Here is a 14,774-nt window from a genome sequence, read left to right as displayed (position 1 = left end):
GACATAGAAGTTTTTTCGCCATCTTATTAGCTCACTTCTGAGTGGTGCAAATAATCATTTCTGAAGTCAAAACAATAAATGTATTTCCTTGTATGTATTTCCTCTCCTGAGTCATCACCCAGGCAGTGATGGCAACCACTTTCCCGTACGGTGTTGATCCAGGGATGGTGAAGAGAGAGTAGAGTAGAATTCTTCCTGCTAAGAGGAGCCTGTGCCCTTCTTCCCTGGGGGAGGAGTGTGAGAAGATAGGAATTCCTGTGAGATCTTTGTTCACTTAAAAGGTTTGTTTCAGCCAGGCGGTGGTGGCGCATGCCTTTAATCCCAGCACTTGAGGCAGAGGCAGGTGGATCTCTGTGAGTTCGAGGCCAGCCTGGTCTTAGAGAGAGTTCCAGGACAGCTAGGACTACACAGAGAAACCCTGTCTCCAAAACAAAAAAAGAAAAAGAAGAGAAAGGCTGTTTCCTGCTTTAATAAAATGCAGTGACAGGAGAGACTCAGGTGAGCCCTTGCATGTTCTTCCCTGCTCTTAGCCGAGCTCAGGAGTCAAGCACCCGCCTGACACTTTCCTTACTGCATGGCGTCCTGCACAGTGGGTCCATTGTGCTCTCGGAGGCTGCCTGCCTATCTAGCCTGGCTTAATAGGCAAGCCAACCTGAACAAGTGTTTTCATTGCTTGCCAACATTCATAAATACACGGTCTTCAGTAGAGCAGGGGGTAGGAGTGGGACCAGTGCTGGAGAGCTGAGGCAGAGGAACCACGAAGCCTCCCTCTGCACCCATATTCTTTCCAGCGTTACATACAGATGCATAATTTGATTCTGGTTGTAATTTCTTCCTCCTCTCCCCAAAAGAACAGACAGATACACACATGCACACACAGAGAAAGACATATACACATATATGTGTGCATGTATGTATACATACACATGTGCACGTATACACATATGTATATATGTATGCATACATATGCGTGTATGTGTATGTATACATGTATGTACATGCATACACGCATGCATGCAAGGAAAGATCCTGCCTTAACATGTTTGGGGACTTTGGGGACTTACTGAGAAAACATCTTCAATTTTTCTTCCTTCAGGGAGGAAATTTCTGTCACTCACGGCAGCTAGTTCTTGAGTTCTTATTTTGGGGTGCAGTTTGGTCTGGGTGATTTAACTTGTGGTGGGCTAGCCTCGTCACCCATCTAACTGGCCGCTCTGCTGTTTGTGAGGATGTGTTTAGTTACCAGCAGCAGAACAGTCCATGCCTGAGACCATCAGCAGCGATCCCATCGTTTTACCTCCGGCCTCCATGAAAAAGGGAAATCGAATCCACCTTCGGTGCTTTATTTTAATAGTGTAATTAATGAATGAAATATTCATTAGAAGAGTTCAACTCCAGTTTCTTCTGCTATTTTAAGGGAAAATATTTATTCCCAGGTTAAACTGCGCTTCTGTAGTATATACCCGTCTTTATTATATTTGTTTATCTGTTGTGTGTAGGTGTAGGCTCGTATGTCCATGTGGAGGTCGGAGCACAACCTGCAGGAGGTGGCTCTTTCCTTCCATCATGTGGGTCCCAGGGATCAGACTCAGCTCATCCATGTTGGTGGCAAGCGCCTTTACCCACTGAACCATCTCACCAACCCTGTGTTTGTTTATTTATTTTATAAGCAAGGGCTTTCTTTTCCTTTTCTTTTCTCTCATTTGTGTGGATGTTTTACCTGAATGAATATCTGTGCACTGCATGTGTGCCTGTTGCCTGCTACGGCCAAAAGAGGGCATTAAATCCCCCTGGGACTAGAGGTACAGAAGCTTGTGAGCCACCATGTAGGTGCTGGGAACTGAACCCGGGTCCTCTATGAGAACAACCGGTGCTCTTAACCTCTGAGCCATCTCTCTGGCCCTGCCAGCCCTGTATTTATATTCATGCATTTCCCTTTCTGTCTGTCTGTCACTGGCATGTGTCCATGACAAACATGGGTAATGGCAATTCAAATACATCTTGCTTCCCCCTACAATAGATTCCATTAATTAAGTCAGAAAGCTTTCTTAAATAAGCTAATAACTTAATTGGTCTTGGCAGTAAACACACTAACCAGAATCATAGTTCATGACCAACTTTCTGTTCTATTGAGAGCATAAGTCCTTTTAAATTTTTATTTAATGTTTAATGTTTAAAATATCTTTTATTCATCCTTTGACCACTTCATACATGTATACAGTATATCTTAATCGTATCCACTCCAGGACACTCCTCTCTGTCTCTCAGCATGCCTCCCTCCCACCTCATGTCTACCACCCCAGCCCCACACCACACTCGTGTGTATGTAATCCACTGAGTCCAGTTAGTTCTGCCTGCTGGCATGCTGGCTGAGTGCTGGCTCATCTTTTGGCTTCATCGTGTGTGGGTAACCCCAGCTGCAGAGTTCATGAGCACAGCGGGCATGCCGTGCCTAGTAGACGTCACTCACAGCCCCCTCCCCGTCCTCCAGCCCGTACATTCTTTCAGCTCCATCCTTTCTGTCCCCCAGCCTTCCTTTGGAGGCCTGGGAGGCTCCTGGACACAGATGTCCCCTTTAGGGCGGGGCACTTGCCTGGCACTTCTCAGCACCCCGCCCACTTCTGAGTCTGCTCGTTCCTTGCTGCCCACTGCAGGAAGCCTTCTTCCTGACCAGGGCCGAGGCAGCACTGACCGTGGGGATAAACAGAAGACTGTGTTTTTGGAATGTGCAAATACACGTTATTTTATTGTATTTATTGAGTTGATATGACTCAAACTCGGGGCCTCAAATACACTAGGCAAGTGCCCTGCCTTGGAACTATAGCCCCCACCAGAAATATTTTCAAAAAACCACTTTGACATGTTTTTAAGTGACCTGGGTCAAGATCTAGTAGTAGAGAGAGGATGATAAAGGTGTTTCGGGAGACTTTATGCTTTTATTGTCTATGCAAAACTGCTTTGTTTCTGTTCTCCTCTCCTCTCCTCTCCTCTCCCCCTCTTCACTCCCCTCCCCTCTCCACTCTCCCCTCCGCTCCCCTCCCCTCCTCACCACTCTCCAGGTTCTAAGATCACAAGCACGAGCCACCACGCTTGGTTTGCAAAATCCTTTCACCTCTTGTATGCACGGTCCCTGTTTCCACGTTTCTCATCGCCTGGCCGAGCTGAGGAAATGGGCCGGCCATTCCCGTCAGGCCTCCATAAGGTGGGCCCACCTCTCTTTGCCAACCTTGACAAGACGGTCCTGCCTCATCTTCATAGCTAAGTGTGGACCGTGAGGTAGGAAGAATGCTCAGTAGTGTGTGTAAGAATGAGGAAGCAGTAATCGGAAAATTAATAGTCATCTTCGTGGCTCCTTTCTAGTCGTCAGTGAGCATTTAGCTCATCAAAAGGATCTGAAGAGGGGACCCATCAAGATGACCCATCCCTTTTTTTGGGTTTATTTTGGGGGGGTTGGTTTTTTAAGACAGGGTCTCTCTGTAGCTATTTGGAGTCTGTCCTGGAACTCACTCTATAGACCATACTGGCCTCGAACTCACAGAGGTCCACCGCCTCTGCCTCCTGAGTGCTGGGATTAAAGGCCTGCGCCACCACCTGCCCAGCGACTTAGTCCCTGAAAGCACTTACCTCTAACTCTGATGACCAGAGTTCAATCCCTGTAGCCAACCTAAGGGTGGAAGGAGAGAAATGACTTCGCAAAGTTGCCCTGTATCCCCACATGTGTGGCATGCATGCCCACATACACCAGCACACTCACACATACACAACAATAATAAAAAGTCAAATTCAGAGCAACGTTGGAGTAGATATGATGAAGATACATTGTTTACATGTATGAAATTGTCAAAGAATAAATTAAGGACACTCCATGGGCAGGAGAGATGGCTCAGTAGTTAAGAGTGTGCTCTCTTCTTAAAGAGGATCCAGATTCAGTTCCCAGTAACAGTATAGTTGTCAAAAATTCAATAACTCCTTCCTCTTCAGGTACCTACATTCATATATGCACATAACCCCCACACACGCTTAAAAATAGTAATGATAGTCTTAAAAAGTATTATATTAAAAATAATTTTTTAAAATAAATGATGGGAAGAGAGACAGGATTCCCTTTGGAAAACAAGAACAGATGTTAGCCCTTCATTGTTTGATACTGTGGAGAGAAGACCTCATAGACTCAGAAAGACCTGAAGAAGCCACCTTTTTTGGCTCTGTTATTGTACCACCTGCCTGGCCCTGAGTAAGCTGGTGGCATTGGAAGCATCAGATTTTCTCTCCTGTCCAGTAAGAATCTATAGCACTCTGGACTCTGGAATGAATGAATGAATGAATGAATGGCCCTGTGTTAACTGCCAAGAACAGCGGCAGGCGCAAATGGCCCAGTCCACGGTGGGGTTGCTTCTTTTACCCCGTCAGACTGTTTTCACTAGCCGTCTTCGCTGTGCTCTCCCACGTTATTGCTCAGTCGAATGACACCTGACTCCAGAAAGAACAAGGAATAGCTTTACTTATAGGGAAACTGAGACTCAAAGAACCATTCCCGAGATGACAGAGGCAGTAGCAAGCCTGATCCAGGAGAGGCAGATGCAGTCGCTTTGACTTCCTGTAGTGGGGACAGAAGCAGGAGCTCTGCCGCAGAGCCAGCTTTTCCTCTGGAGGCCCCCCACCCCCTTCCTCCTCCCTCACCTACCTTCTATGGCCCTGTAACTGCCTTAACGGAGTGCTAGGGCAGGAGCACCGTGACAACGGTCCAGTGTCTCCTTTAAAATGTTTTTTTTTTTTATTTTATAGTTTTATGTGGGTGCTGTTCTGTCCCTTTGTGTGTCTGTAGGTCTCTTTCTGCTGACTCAGCCCTCAATCCCCCAGCCTCAGCTCTGTCCTTCCGAGCACACAGGCACTTTGTGACTTCCTCAGAGGAAGGCACCGATTTTCTTCATCTAGACAGAAGAGCCGACCAGTCTCCTGGCCTAGTCAACACAGGGCAGATTTAGCAACCCGTCCTTGGGTTTGAGCCCCCATGTTTCTGTTATTCTGACCCGTGGCGGTCAGAGGACAACCAGTGGGGTCAGGCTTTCCTGCCATCTTCCCCCTGAGCCATCTCACCTACCTATTCGCCATGCACTTCCTGCCTTGCCATCCATGGTCCCATCTTTGCCCTGTCCTTTCAATGCCTTTGTCCCTCATCTTCAGGATTCTGGTTTTTTTTTCTAGACTATTTTTTATAGACCTAGGGCCATGCATGTGCTGGACAAAGCCTGTACTGCCTTGGTTCATGAGACCGCCGACCACCCTCTTCTCTCTTGAGTTCTCTAAGTATATGCTTTCTTTGTTCTAGGATATTCTGTCTGATAGTCCATTCTAGGGTTTACGCTTCCCTTGTCCTTTGTAGAAGTTCATCGTCTTGGTTTTAAAAAGGACAATCTCTTCTATTTCTAACCTTGCAACCGATACCTTAATTATTGAATTGTATTAAGCTGTAACCCTTTAGATCTAAACTAGTATTTAAGTAGAGTTACACAGATAATTATAAAATACCGCTGCTGCTGCTGCTGAAGGTAATAGGACCGTTCCTGAGGGAAGATTACCTCCGAGCTTGACAGTTGGAATGTCTGACCAGGAGACGTCAGAAACCCAGGACTTGGAAAAATTCCTGGTCGTTTTCAACATTTCACTTTGACTCTTGGTTTTTCAAGGCAGGGTTTCTCTGGTTATCCATGGCTGTCCTGGAATTTGTTCTGTAGACCAGACTGGCCTTGAACTCAGAGATCTGCCTGCCTCTGCCTCCTGAGTCCACTGTGACTGTTAAGGTTGGGGTCTATATGTTTGCTTCTTTGGATGGTATTATTACTTGGGATCTTTAGAGGGTTGCACTTTCTCTGAGATTCAGAACCAAAGAAGGTGGTGATGACTTTAGTCACCTCCACATGCTGTCCCTCCAAAACGTGTGCTCACCCTTCCTTTCTAGGATGAGCACTTGGAGGCTGAGCACAGATGAACTTGGGGGGTCCCCCCACCTTTCAGACTGAATTTCTCACCAGCCCTTGCTAACTTCTGGCAGACATACCAAACATTCTGTCTGTTCTCTTCACCTTAAGTCACGCCACTAGCGTTTAGGGTCCACAAAGACAGAGGTTCTTGTTTTTACTCTTTGCTTGATAGTGCTATCTAGTTGCTTAGTGAATATTTGGTGAATGTCTTACAGAAATCTGGCGTGGGCAAGTTCTCTAATTGGTTGGCTACAAGAGTTTCGTTGTTCTGAACATAAGGAAGTAAAAATCCTGAGGAAGGAAAATACAGTTTGGAAACGTTTTCATGTCCTCTTTACTCTCTGGGTGTTAGGTTTGGCTTTGGGGTTGGTCTTGCGTTCTCTCTATTTTTGACCATACAAGCCAAGAATGCATCTCAGGCTGGAGAAAAATTTATGAAAACTGTTGATGGTAAGGAGACCGCTCCGGTGCCTGTGGCGCCTCCTTAGGTGCCGAGTACTGAAACCCACCGTAATAATGATCCCAGCCTTGGCACAGGAGTGCCTCAGGGTCTTCTCACCTGGCTGTGTATTGACACTGGAAGCTGGTCAGCCCAAGCTCATGTTATTTGGGGGTTGTCATCAGCTTTCTTCATATATGAGCAATTTTGTTTGAAATTCATTCTAAGCCTGAATTAAAATAACTGAGCACTGGCGAGGTCTTCCCTTGCCCGCTGACAACCCCGAGCACTACCTTCAACGTGCCCTTAGAATACCAAGTACACATAAGTCCTCACTCCTATGGACCAGGGGCTGCAAAAGACTCCTGTCTCTTTCTCCAGCGTCTCCCCGAGTGAACCAGGCTGGCCTTGAACTTGCCTTCCTCGCACCTTAGCCTCCACAATACAGGAGGTTGCTGGTGTGAGCTGCCAAGCTTGGAAAGTCTTTTTAGGCTTCAAGTGGCCTGATCGTGGTGCTTTTTATGGTAAACATGACCTGCCATCCGCTTTACCAACCACCAACTGAGTGTCTTCAGTCTCTGCCCTTTTATATATAAACTATATATATAAGAAACTTTTCTTCCCCTTCTATATATAAAATCTACCAAATCCCAGGCCGTGTTCTGTTCGTCACAATATTCTAGTTCCAGGAACCACGTTTTGAACAGAGGGGTAGATGCTGAGATTGGACCTCAGGCTTTACACGGGTTAGACAAGCACTTTGCCGACCACTCAACAGTCTTCCCAGGCCACTGTTACTTTTAAAGTTTTTTTTCTTTTTTAAATTTGTGTGTGTGTTCCGGGTGGTGGTGATGCACTCCTTTAATCCCAGCACTCAGGAGGCAGAGGCAGGCAGTTCTCTGTGAGTTCGAGGCCAGCCTGGTCTACAGAGCTAGTTCTAGGACTGGCACCAAAGATACACAGAGAAACCCTGTCTCAGGGGAAAAAAAAATTATGTGTGTGACAGTGCATGTATGGGTGTGTGTGCCCAGGGAAGTCAGACATGGCCTTTGGATCCCTTGGAACTAGAATTGCAGGCATCTTGTGAGCCATTCTGTGTGGGTGCTGGGATTCATACTCCAGACCTCTGGTAGAGAGAGCTACAAGTCCTTTTAACCGTGGAGCCCTCTCCTCAGCCTCTCCCTCCACTGCTCCTTTCTGAAACAGCCTCTGACTAGGTTGCCCAGGCTGTCCTTGAACTCACCCTGAAGCCCACACAGGCTTTGAAATTCCTCTGTAGGAAGGAGGACGGAAGAAGACTTGAACTTGAAGCCATCCTGCTTCATTGTCCCTGCTCGCCAGGACAGGCTCGGTAATGGTGAGTTTTAGAGAAATCATAGGAACCTGTTGAAGTAAACTCCGGCCCTTTCAGATCAGGCAGTCGCCAGCCCATAATAAACCTTGCTGAATGGTTCTCAGTTTGAACCTAGGATGGGAGTGTCCTCGATCCTAGATGTTTCCGGTGAGGGTAAAACCAACCTTAAATCTCCTTCAGGGGATCTAGTTCACACACACACACACACACACATACACACACACACACACACACACACAGAGAGAGAGAGAGAGAGAGAGAGAGAGAGAGAGAGAGAGAGAGAGCGCTACAAACCAAACGGCAGACTGACACCACCCAGAGGCACATGCACCTGCGAGGGCCAATGGGCGTCGGAACAGGAAATGCCGCATGCAGGCTGTTGGGCCTGATAGCACCGTGGGGCACCCTACTCACGCTTCTTCATCTGCAGTTCCTCATAAGGATTTTATGGGGTTTCTTGCAGACTTTTCATCCCTAAGCTTTGAAGAAAAGGCACTGTAGAGTCGAAGAATAAAATGTGAAGGCGCTCTGACCCATCGTCGTTCTCCGGAAACCCGGACCCGGTGAGTGCCTCTTGTGATGTCTCCACCACCTCCTAACAGGGTGTGCCCTGTGGGAACACAGGGAGCATCCGGGCAGAGGGATGACAGCGGCATTCGTGGAGCACAATGCTAACTACGCCAGTGGCTTTATGGATGCCAGGGCCTGGCCTGGCCTGGTGTCACTGCAGCAGCAGGCATTGACCAGATGTCATAGATTTTGACATGGTATTTGTTTAGCTAGCTCCTGTTTGTTCTCTTTGGTGGGAACTGGGGGTACAGGGGGTGGAGGTACTGTGAGGGGGCGCGGACTAGAAACTTGTTTTAGAACATTCCTTCCCAAAATGTCAACACGCAGAGCCCTGTGAAGTACTCTTGAGGCTCCCGGTCTGACCAGGAAGTGCTGCTTGAGTCTCCCTTGAGTGTCTGCTAAGAGCTTCCTTTCTCAGAGTGAAGGCGCTTGACAGCCCAGGGGTGTCCTTGGCCCTGAAGTCGGTCTCAGGTTGATCTCTCCTGTGAGCCAGAGCCAGTCTTTCAAAGAAACTCACCTCAAGGGCTTATTGACTGCTGAGGCACGTGGGCTTGGACATCGAGGGGCCTGCATTTCAGACAGTCCATTGCGAGTAAGCATACCTGGTTTTTAATTTTATATGGACCGTCTCACTATAAAGCGCCGTATATTGACACAGTGTTCATACACGGGAGCCATTTAAACTTCCTGTTGAATTTTACATGAGGACTTAGGACCTTTTGCTCAAAGTCCAGCCGAGAACCTAAAGCTGAGACTGCTGACCCACACGGTATGGTTAATTAGAACCTAAAGCTGAGACTGCTGACCCACAGGGGATGGGTACTTAGAACCTAAAGCTGAGACTGCTGACCCACAGGGGATGGGTACTTAGAACCTAAAGCTGAGACTGCTGACCCACAGGGGATGGGTACTTAGAACCTAAAGCTGAGACTGCTGACCCACACGGTATGGTTAGTTAGAACCTAAAGCTGAGACTGCTGACCCACAGGGGATGGGTACTTAGAACCTAAAGCTGAGACTGCTGACCCACAGGGGATGGGTAGTTAGTAGTTTGACATGGTTGAGCTTTTGTGTCAATTTGTCAAAACATAGTATTTTAGTTTTCACTCTTCTGGATCGGCAAGGCAAAGGCCAGACTGCCAAGAGAATGTCATAATCTTGGCAGAAAAGCCCATGAGGAAAACTTTAAAAATATGCTAAAGGTCACCTTTTTAAAGGTGGATGCCGCCTACCCTAAAGGGTGCCCCAACGTTAACGTAACGTTCCGAGAGTAAACTGCTCAGATGGCACAGTGTCCATTCAGACCTTCAGAATATCACTTCCTGTTTTCCTTACTTCAGAGAAAGGTAAGATAGGGCAGAAAATGAAGCAGTTTCTCACATATCATCCAACCGTAGACGCACAAAGATCAAAGAGTTTGGCCACATTTACATGGTTTTGCAATCTTTTTGAAATCATTTTAGTAACTGGGTTTGTTACTTACTAAAGTAGAAAGGAAAATACCTTAGTGTTGAGGTCATTAATTTCTGGGGCAGCTCTAGTCCATAAAATGAAGTCAGATGACGCAAGCAAGGAGGTAACTTTTAATTGACAGCCCGTTCCTTTGTGTGTTAAAGTTAGTCTGAAACAGTCTGTGCTCGAAACTGCCTCCCTGAGTCTTCAGTTCTTTCAGACAACTTTATAGGCGATAGGAGCAAGGACTGAGCGAAAGGTGTGGGCTCGGACACAGCCCTGGTCAAGCTCTGACATCATGCGTGTCTCGTGTAAACTGATTCTTGCTGTTTGTGTAGGAGGCACCGTGTGTTCAAGGATGTGTGTGGTGGCAGGGGGATGGGCCTATCTAAAGAAAAGAGGAAATTAAAAATTTCAGATAATCTTTGAAATATGATGCCAGATTGTGTGTGCGTGTGTGTGTGTGTGTGTGTGTGTGTGTGTGTAGATATAAATGGCAGCCTCTCAGAACCTCCAGGATGGGCGGAGTGTAGGTCCACAGTCCAGCTCCAGGTCAGAGCCGGGAGTGGGGAGAGGAAGTGGGCAGGGCCTCACCCTGACAGATTGTTTCAGATCATATGGAGTCAGGGAAGGTGGAAGTCACTGCTGTATCCCATCCGCCTGTGCCTGCGGGTCTAACCAGCGCCAGCAGTGTGCCACGTCCATCCAGATGACAAGGCTCACTCTCCCGAGTAAGTTGACACGACTCATGCTGACCCTTCTCTCCAGTTTCCCGCGGTCACAGCCCTTATCTCTGGCCTGCAAAGATCACATGGACCCCTTTTGTACAAGGCCACATGTTAGCAGAAAGGGGGTGGGGCAGGCGGAGTTTCGTAGTGAGAGCGCTGTGTTTCCTGCTTCAAGTTATTGCAGTCGGTTTGTGAGAACATCTCAACACATTGGGACCATCATATCAAATAATAAATAAGAATCCACAACTGTGAAAGAGCCCAAAGTTCTAGATTGTTCTGGTTCAGCCCTGGCAGCAATGTAAAAAGGAAGCTTTTAGAGGAAATATGACATCTGGGCCCAGATGCTTAAGAATTGCAGAGGCAGGTTATTTTTAGAAATGTCTTAGGAGCGTGTGTATGTGTGTGTGTGTGTGTGTCTGTATCTGTCTGTGTGTGTATACACATGTACATATAATGTATATATAACTCATGCACACACACACAGTGCTGAGAAGTTTCTTTCACAGGTAAACTGCAGTTGCCCGCAGACTGTCTCAGGAAACACTGTTTAAAGCACTGTAATGCTGTGTGCCAGGGCTCATCACTCCCTCACGGGCTGATAGCATCTTTTTCTTCATGTGTACCCTCTGACCTTGATGTGATGTAAGTGTCCTGCCGAGAGGCAACAACAGTCAGACTCCAACTGCAGCAGGGTCCCACCTACCCTGTGGAACAGCTCAGGGGGTCAGAGAACAGCATCTTTCTGTGTCACCTGCGCAGTTCTTCGGGGCCGACCCCCGACCCCCCGACCCCCCGACCCCCCGACCCTGCACTGTGGCTCACGGTCAGCCTCATCGTATTACTGTGGTTTTAGTCACGTATACCTGGGGTTGGTACAGGAGTCTGTCTGCCATCTGCTCATCCCATCACCTCACATGCTTGCTAACGTCCTGGGAAGTGGGCATCAGTCAGAGTCCCCACTTCCCGTGATCCGTGTGGGATTAAGTGAGACAGTGTCTGCAAAGCCATACTGACCACACCTCAGGGGAAGAGCCCATGCCTGATGTCTGGTGGGTATATCTGTGCTCGGTGCTTTGAAGTAACATAGCCCCTGTTCACAGCTTAACCAGAAAGTGATCATGGGATGAAAAACAGTGTGCCCAGCTGTGTATGGTCACACAGTGCCATGAAAAGACCAGAGCATTTAACCTGTGCTCTGGACATGGAGACAGGACCCGCTGGTCTCCTTCCATGTCCTCACCTTGTTCCATGCTACCCAGGCCAAGGGCTGGGGGGATGTGGGGAGGATGCAGAGTTGACTGTAGATTCAGAAATTATTTGTCAAAATGATTATTTTGTCTGATTAATTCAACTTTAACACTGTTTTTCTCTTTGCCTCCCCTGTGAAAATTTCCTCTCCATTCAGTAGAACTCAGAAAAACTCAGGAAAGCAACATGGCAATTGAAGTACGACTTTATTTTCAAATTATTTATTTGTTCATGTGTGCACGTGTGCACATGTGCATGAGGGTGCACTCACCGTGCACGCTTGTGTTGGGGCCTCTCTTATCAGTAGTAGGGTTACAGACACATTGCCACGGCCAGCTCTCACATAGTGCCAGGGGTCCGAATCCTGTCCACAGGCTGAGCTAGCGCCCCAGCCCAACCCAGAGGGTTGCCTTGATGTTTCACTCATTTTCTCTGGGCAGTGTGTGTTCTGGTGTTTTCTACTGCATGGCCACAACAGGTTGAGATCATATTTCAACATGTTAGGTCAGCCTAAAAAGAATTTTTGGGTTTTTCTTCAGCAGAACCGAAAGATAAAGAAGGTTTTTTTGGTTTTTTGGTTTTTTTTTTTTTTTTTTAGTTTTTGTTTGTTTCATCTATTTATTTATTTATTTATTTATTTTTCAAGACAGGGTTTCTCTGAGTAACAGCCCTAACAAACTAGAACTTGCTCTGTAGACCAGGCTGGCCTCAAACTCACAGAGATCTGCCTGCCTCTGCCTCCGCAGTGCTGGGATTAAAGGAGTGCGCCACCACTGCCCGGCGGTTTTTAGTTGCTATTGTTTTGTTTTTACTGTCTATCTCTGGTAAGGAGTCAGTAAACCTTGATGAGTTGAAGCCGTGATAATTTTCATGGCATGGTCGCAAAGCAGATGTGAAATTTGGGAGACACCAGCAACACATAATAAATTGACTAAATCAAGAAATTATACCCCTGTTGCAGGCTCTCTAGCCTCTATGGACTTAGTCCTGACACTCAGAAGTGTAGGTCTCCATCTGTAGCGTGGCCCTCTTGTGTCCTGCTTCTGGATTCCTCTGTGCCGTCGTCCTTGTAGCTGGGAGCCCCTATCAGACATTCCTAACACTGCAGGAAAGATCCATTTTTTCCTATTTCCCTTTCTGATTCAGACCCTTGTCACCTCATTTGCAGGTCACCAAAATTGCCTCTCTTCTTTCTGGTCTCACACCCGCCCACCCCAGCTCGTTTCTGAACTACCTTTTCATCCTTTGTTTTGTGTTGTTATTTGAGACAGGATCTCACCATGTGCAGGCTCAGCTGTCCTTGAACCCACCATCTTCCTGCCCCAGTCTCTTCAGATTGCAGCCTGCACCGCCACACCCTCCCGCACCCGCACAGCCTTCTTCTCTGAGGTTCCCACTTTCCACTGTGGTGTTCCCCGCCTTATTTCTCCAGCCTCACTTCCTCAGCTCTTGGGCGGGCGGCCCCTTCTGCTCCTCTACAGTCAGACGTTCCAGGCTCACTCTAGTCCTGCCTTTGGTTAGTTCATCAAAAGACTTCTCCACCCACTCAGACGTTACCTCTTTTCTTCAAGACCCAGTGTCTTGTCTGACTTTTCCCCTGCATATCTCTGCCATCTTTTTGCTGAGCCAGGGTTTCGAGTAGCTCAGTCTGGCCTGGAACTCTACCAAAGCTGACCTTGAACTCCTGATGCCCAAGTATTGGGACCTTGACCTCCCAATACTAGGATTTCATCCATTGTTTTTTCTTTCTTCGGGGGGGGGGAGGTTTGCTTGGTTTGGTTTTTGAATCAGGGATTCACTGCATAGTCCTGGCCAGCCTGGAACTCATTCTGTAGATCAGGCTGTCCTTGGACTCCCAGAGATGCTCCTGCCTCTGCCTCCTGAGTGCTGGGAGTTTAAGGGTGCATGCCACCACCAGTAGGTGGTTTTTAACTGATCAAAACAAAAACCAAAAATGTGTGTACCCCGTCATATCGTCAGTAGCGTTCACACTGAGTTTTATAATCTGCATGTACTAATTATGTATTCTAATCAACAGCTTTCGCCATGCCAGCCTTCTGCCTACCCTCTCCCCACCCCTTTCAGTCCCCCACTCCTTTCCACTTCCTAGCAGTCCTTCTGCAACTTCCAGCTCATCTCTAATTGTTTTTCTATCCACTTTCACGTAAATGATAGGATTTTATTCTTGGTTTTACGTTCATCTTCGCCACCCTTCTCACCCACGGGCTAGCACCTGCCCAATTCCACGCGGTGGGTGCTGTGAGCAGAGCAGCACTAAGCACGGTGTGGGTGTCTGCGGTGTCTGATGGCTGACTCCTCCAGGAGGATGCCCAGGGGAGGCGCAGCCATATCACACTTCTCTTCTCCAATGAGGATTTTTTGCTTTTGTTTTGAAACAGGTTCTCACTATATCTCTCTGACTATCCTGGAACTTGCTATGTAGACCAGGCTGAGAGATTCTCCTGCCTCTGCATTCTGAGTGTTGGGATGGAAGGCGTGCACTGTGTTTACTGCTCTGTGTTTAGTGTTTTGAGAAGCCTCCGTCTGTTTCCCACTGTAAAGATGCTGATCTACCAGTGTGCACATTTGAACACAAGGGCTCCGCCTCAGGCATACACCATTCACTCTTCTCACCCTGATGCTATGGTTTCTCACTTTGATTCGAGGGGAAAGAAAGAGTAGATCTGTGTCTGTGAATTCAACCCATGATCCTGTTCATCTCAAAAGGACTGGAATATTTTTCTAATTTAGGGCAGGTCTACCTTTTCCTTAACCAATAAGAAGAAAATTAAGCTAAATTGAGCCTTGTGGCACAGACCTATAGTCCTGGCTACATGGGAGACTGAGGCAGGAGGATCATTAAGTTGAGGATCTACGTGGGCTACAGAGACCAGCCCAAGCAGCTTGGGGAGACCCTAAAAGTTAAAAAAAAAAATGAAAAATAATATCTAGGGGTGCAGCTCATCAGTAAAGCATTTGCCTGGTATGAGGCCCTAGAT

The 14,774-nt window shown here is 47.4% G+C and overlaps 1 protein-coding gene across 2 annotated transcripts in view; it reads left to right on the top strand.

Annotated features, from left to right (window-relative positions):
• Positions 1 to 14,774, top strand: part of Taok3 (TAO kinase 3) — a 185,072-nt gene that overhangs the window by 2,994 nt on the left and 167,304 nt on the right. The window contains exon 2 of one of the 2 annotated variants that reach the window (XM_048422837.3): positions 8,238 to 8,337. The exons of the other annotated variant lie outside the window; for it this stretch is intronic. The gene's annotated coding sequence lies outside the window, so the exon portion shown is untranslated. The remainder of the gene's footprint in view (positions 1 to 8,237; positions 8,338 to 14,774) is intronic. 2 annotated transcript variants of the gene reach the window in all.

The sequence above is a fragment of the Myodes glareolus genome, chromosome 2 (assembly GCF_982192425.1).
Source record: "Myodes glareolus chromosome 2, mMyoGla1.1, whole genome shotgun sequence".
In the NCBI taxonomy this organism is placed as follows: Eukaryota; Metazoa; Chordata; class Mammalia; order Rodentia; family Cricetidae; genus Myodes; species Myodes glareolus.
Note: the sequence above shows the minus strand (reverse complement) of the source record. Positions and strands in the feature narration are given on the sequence as shown.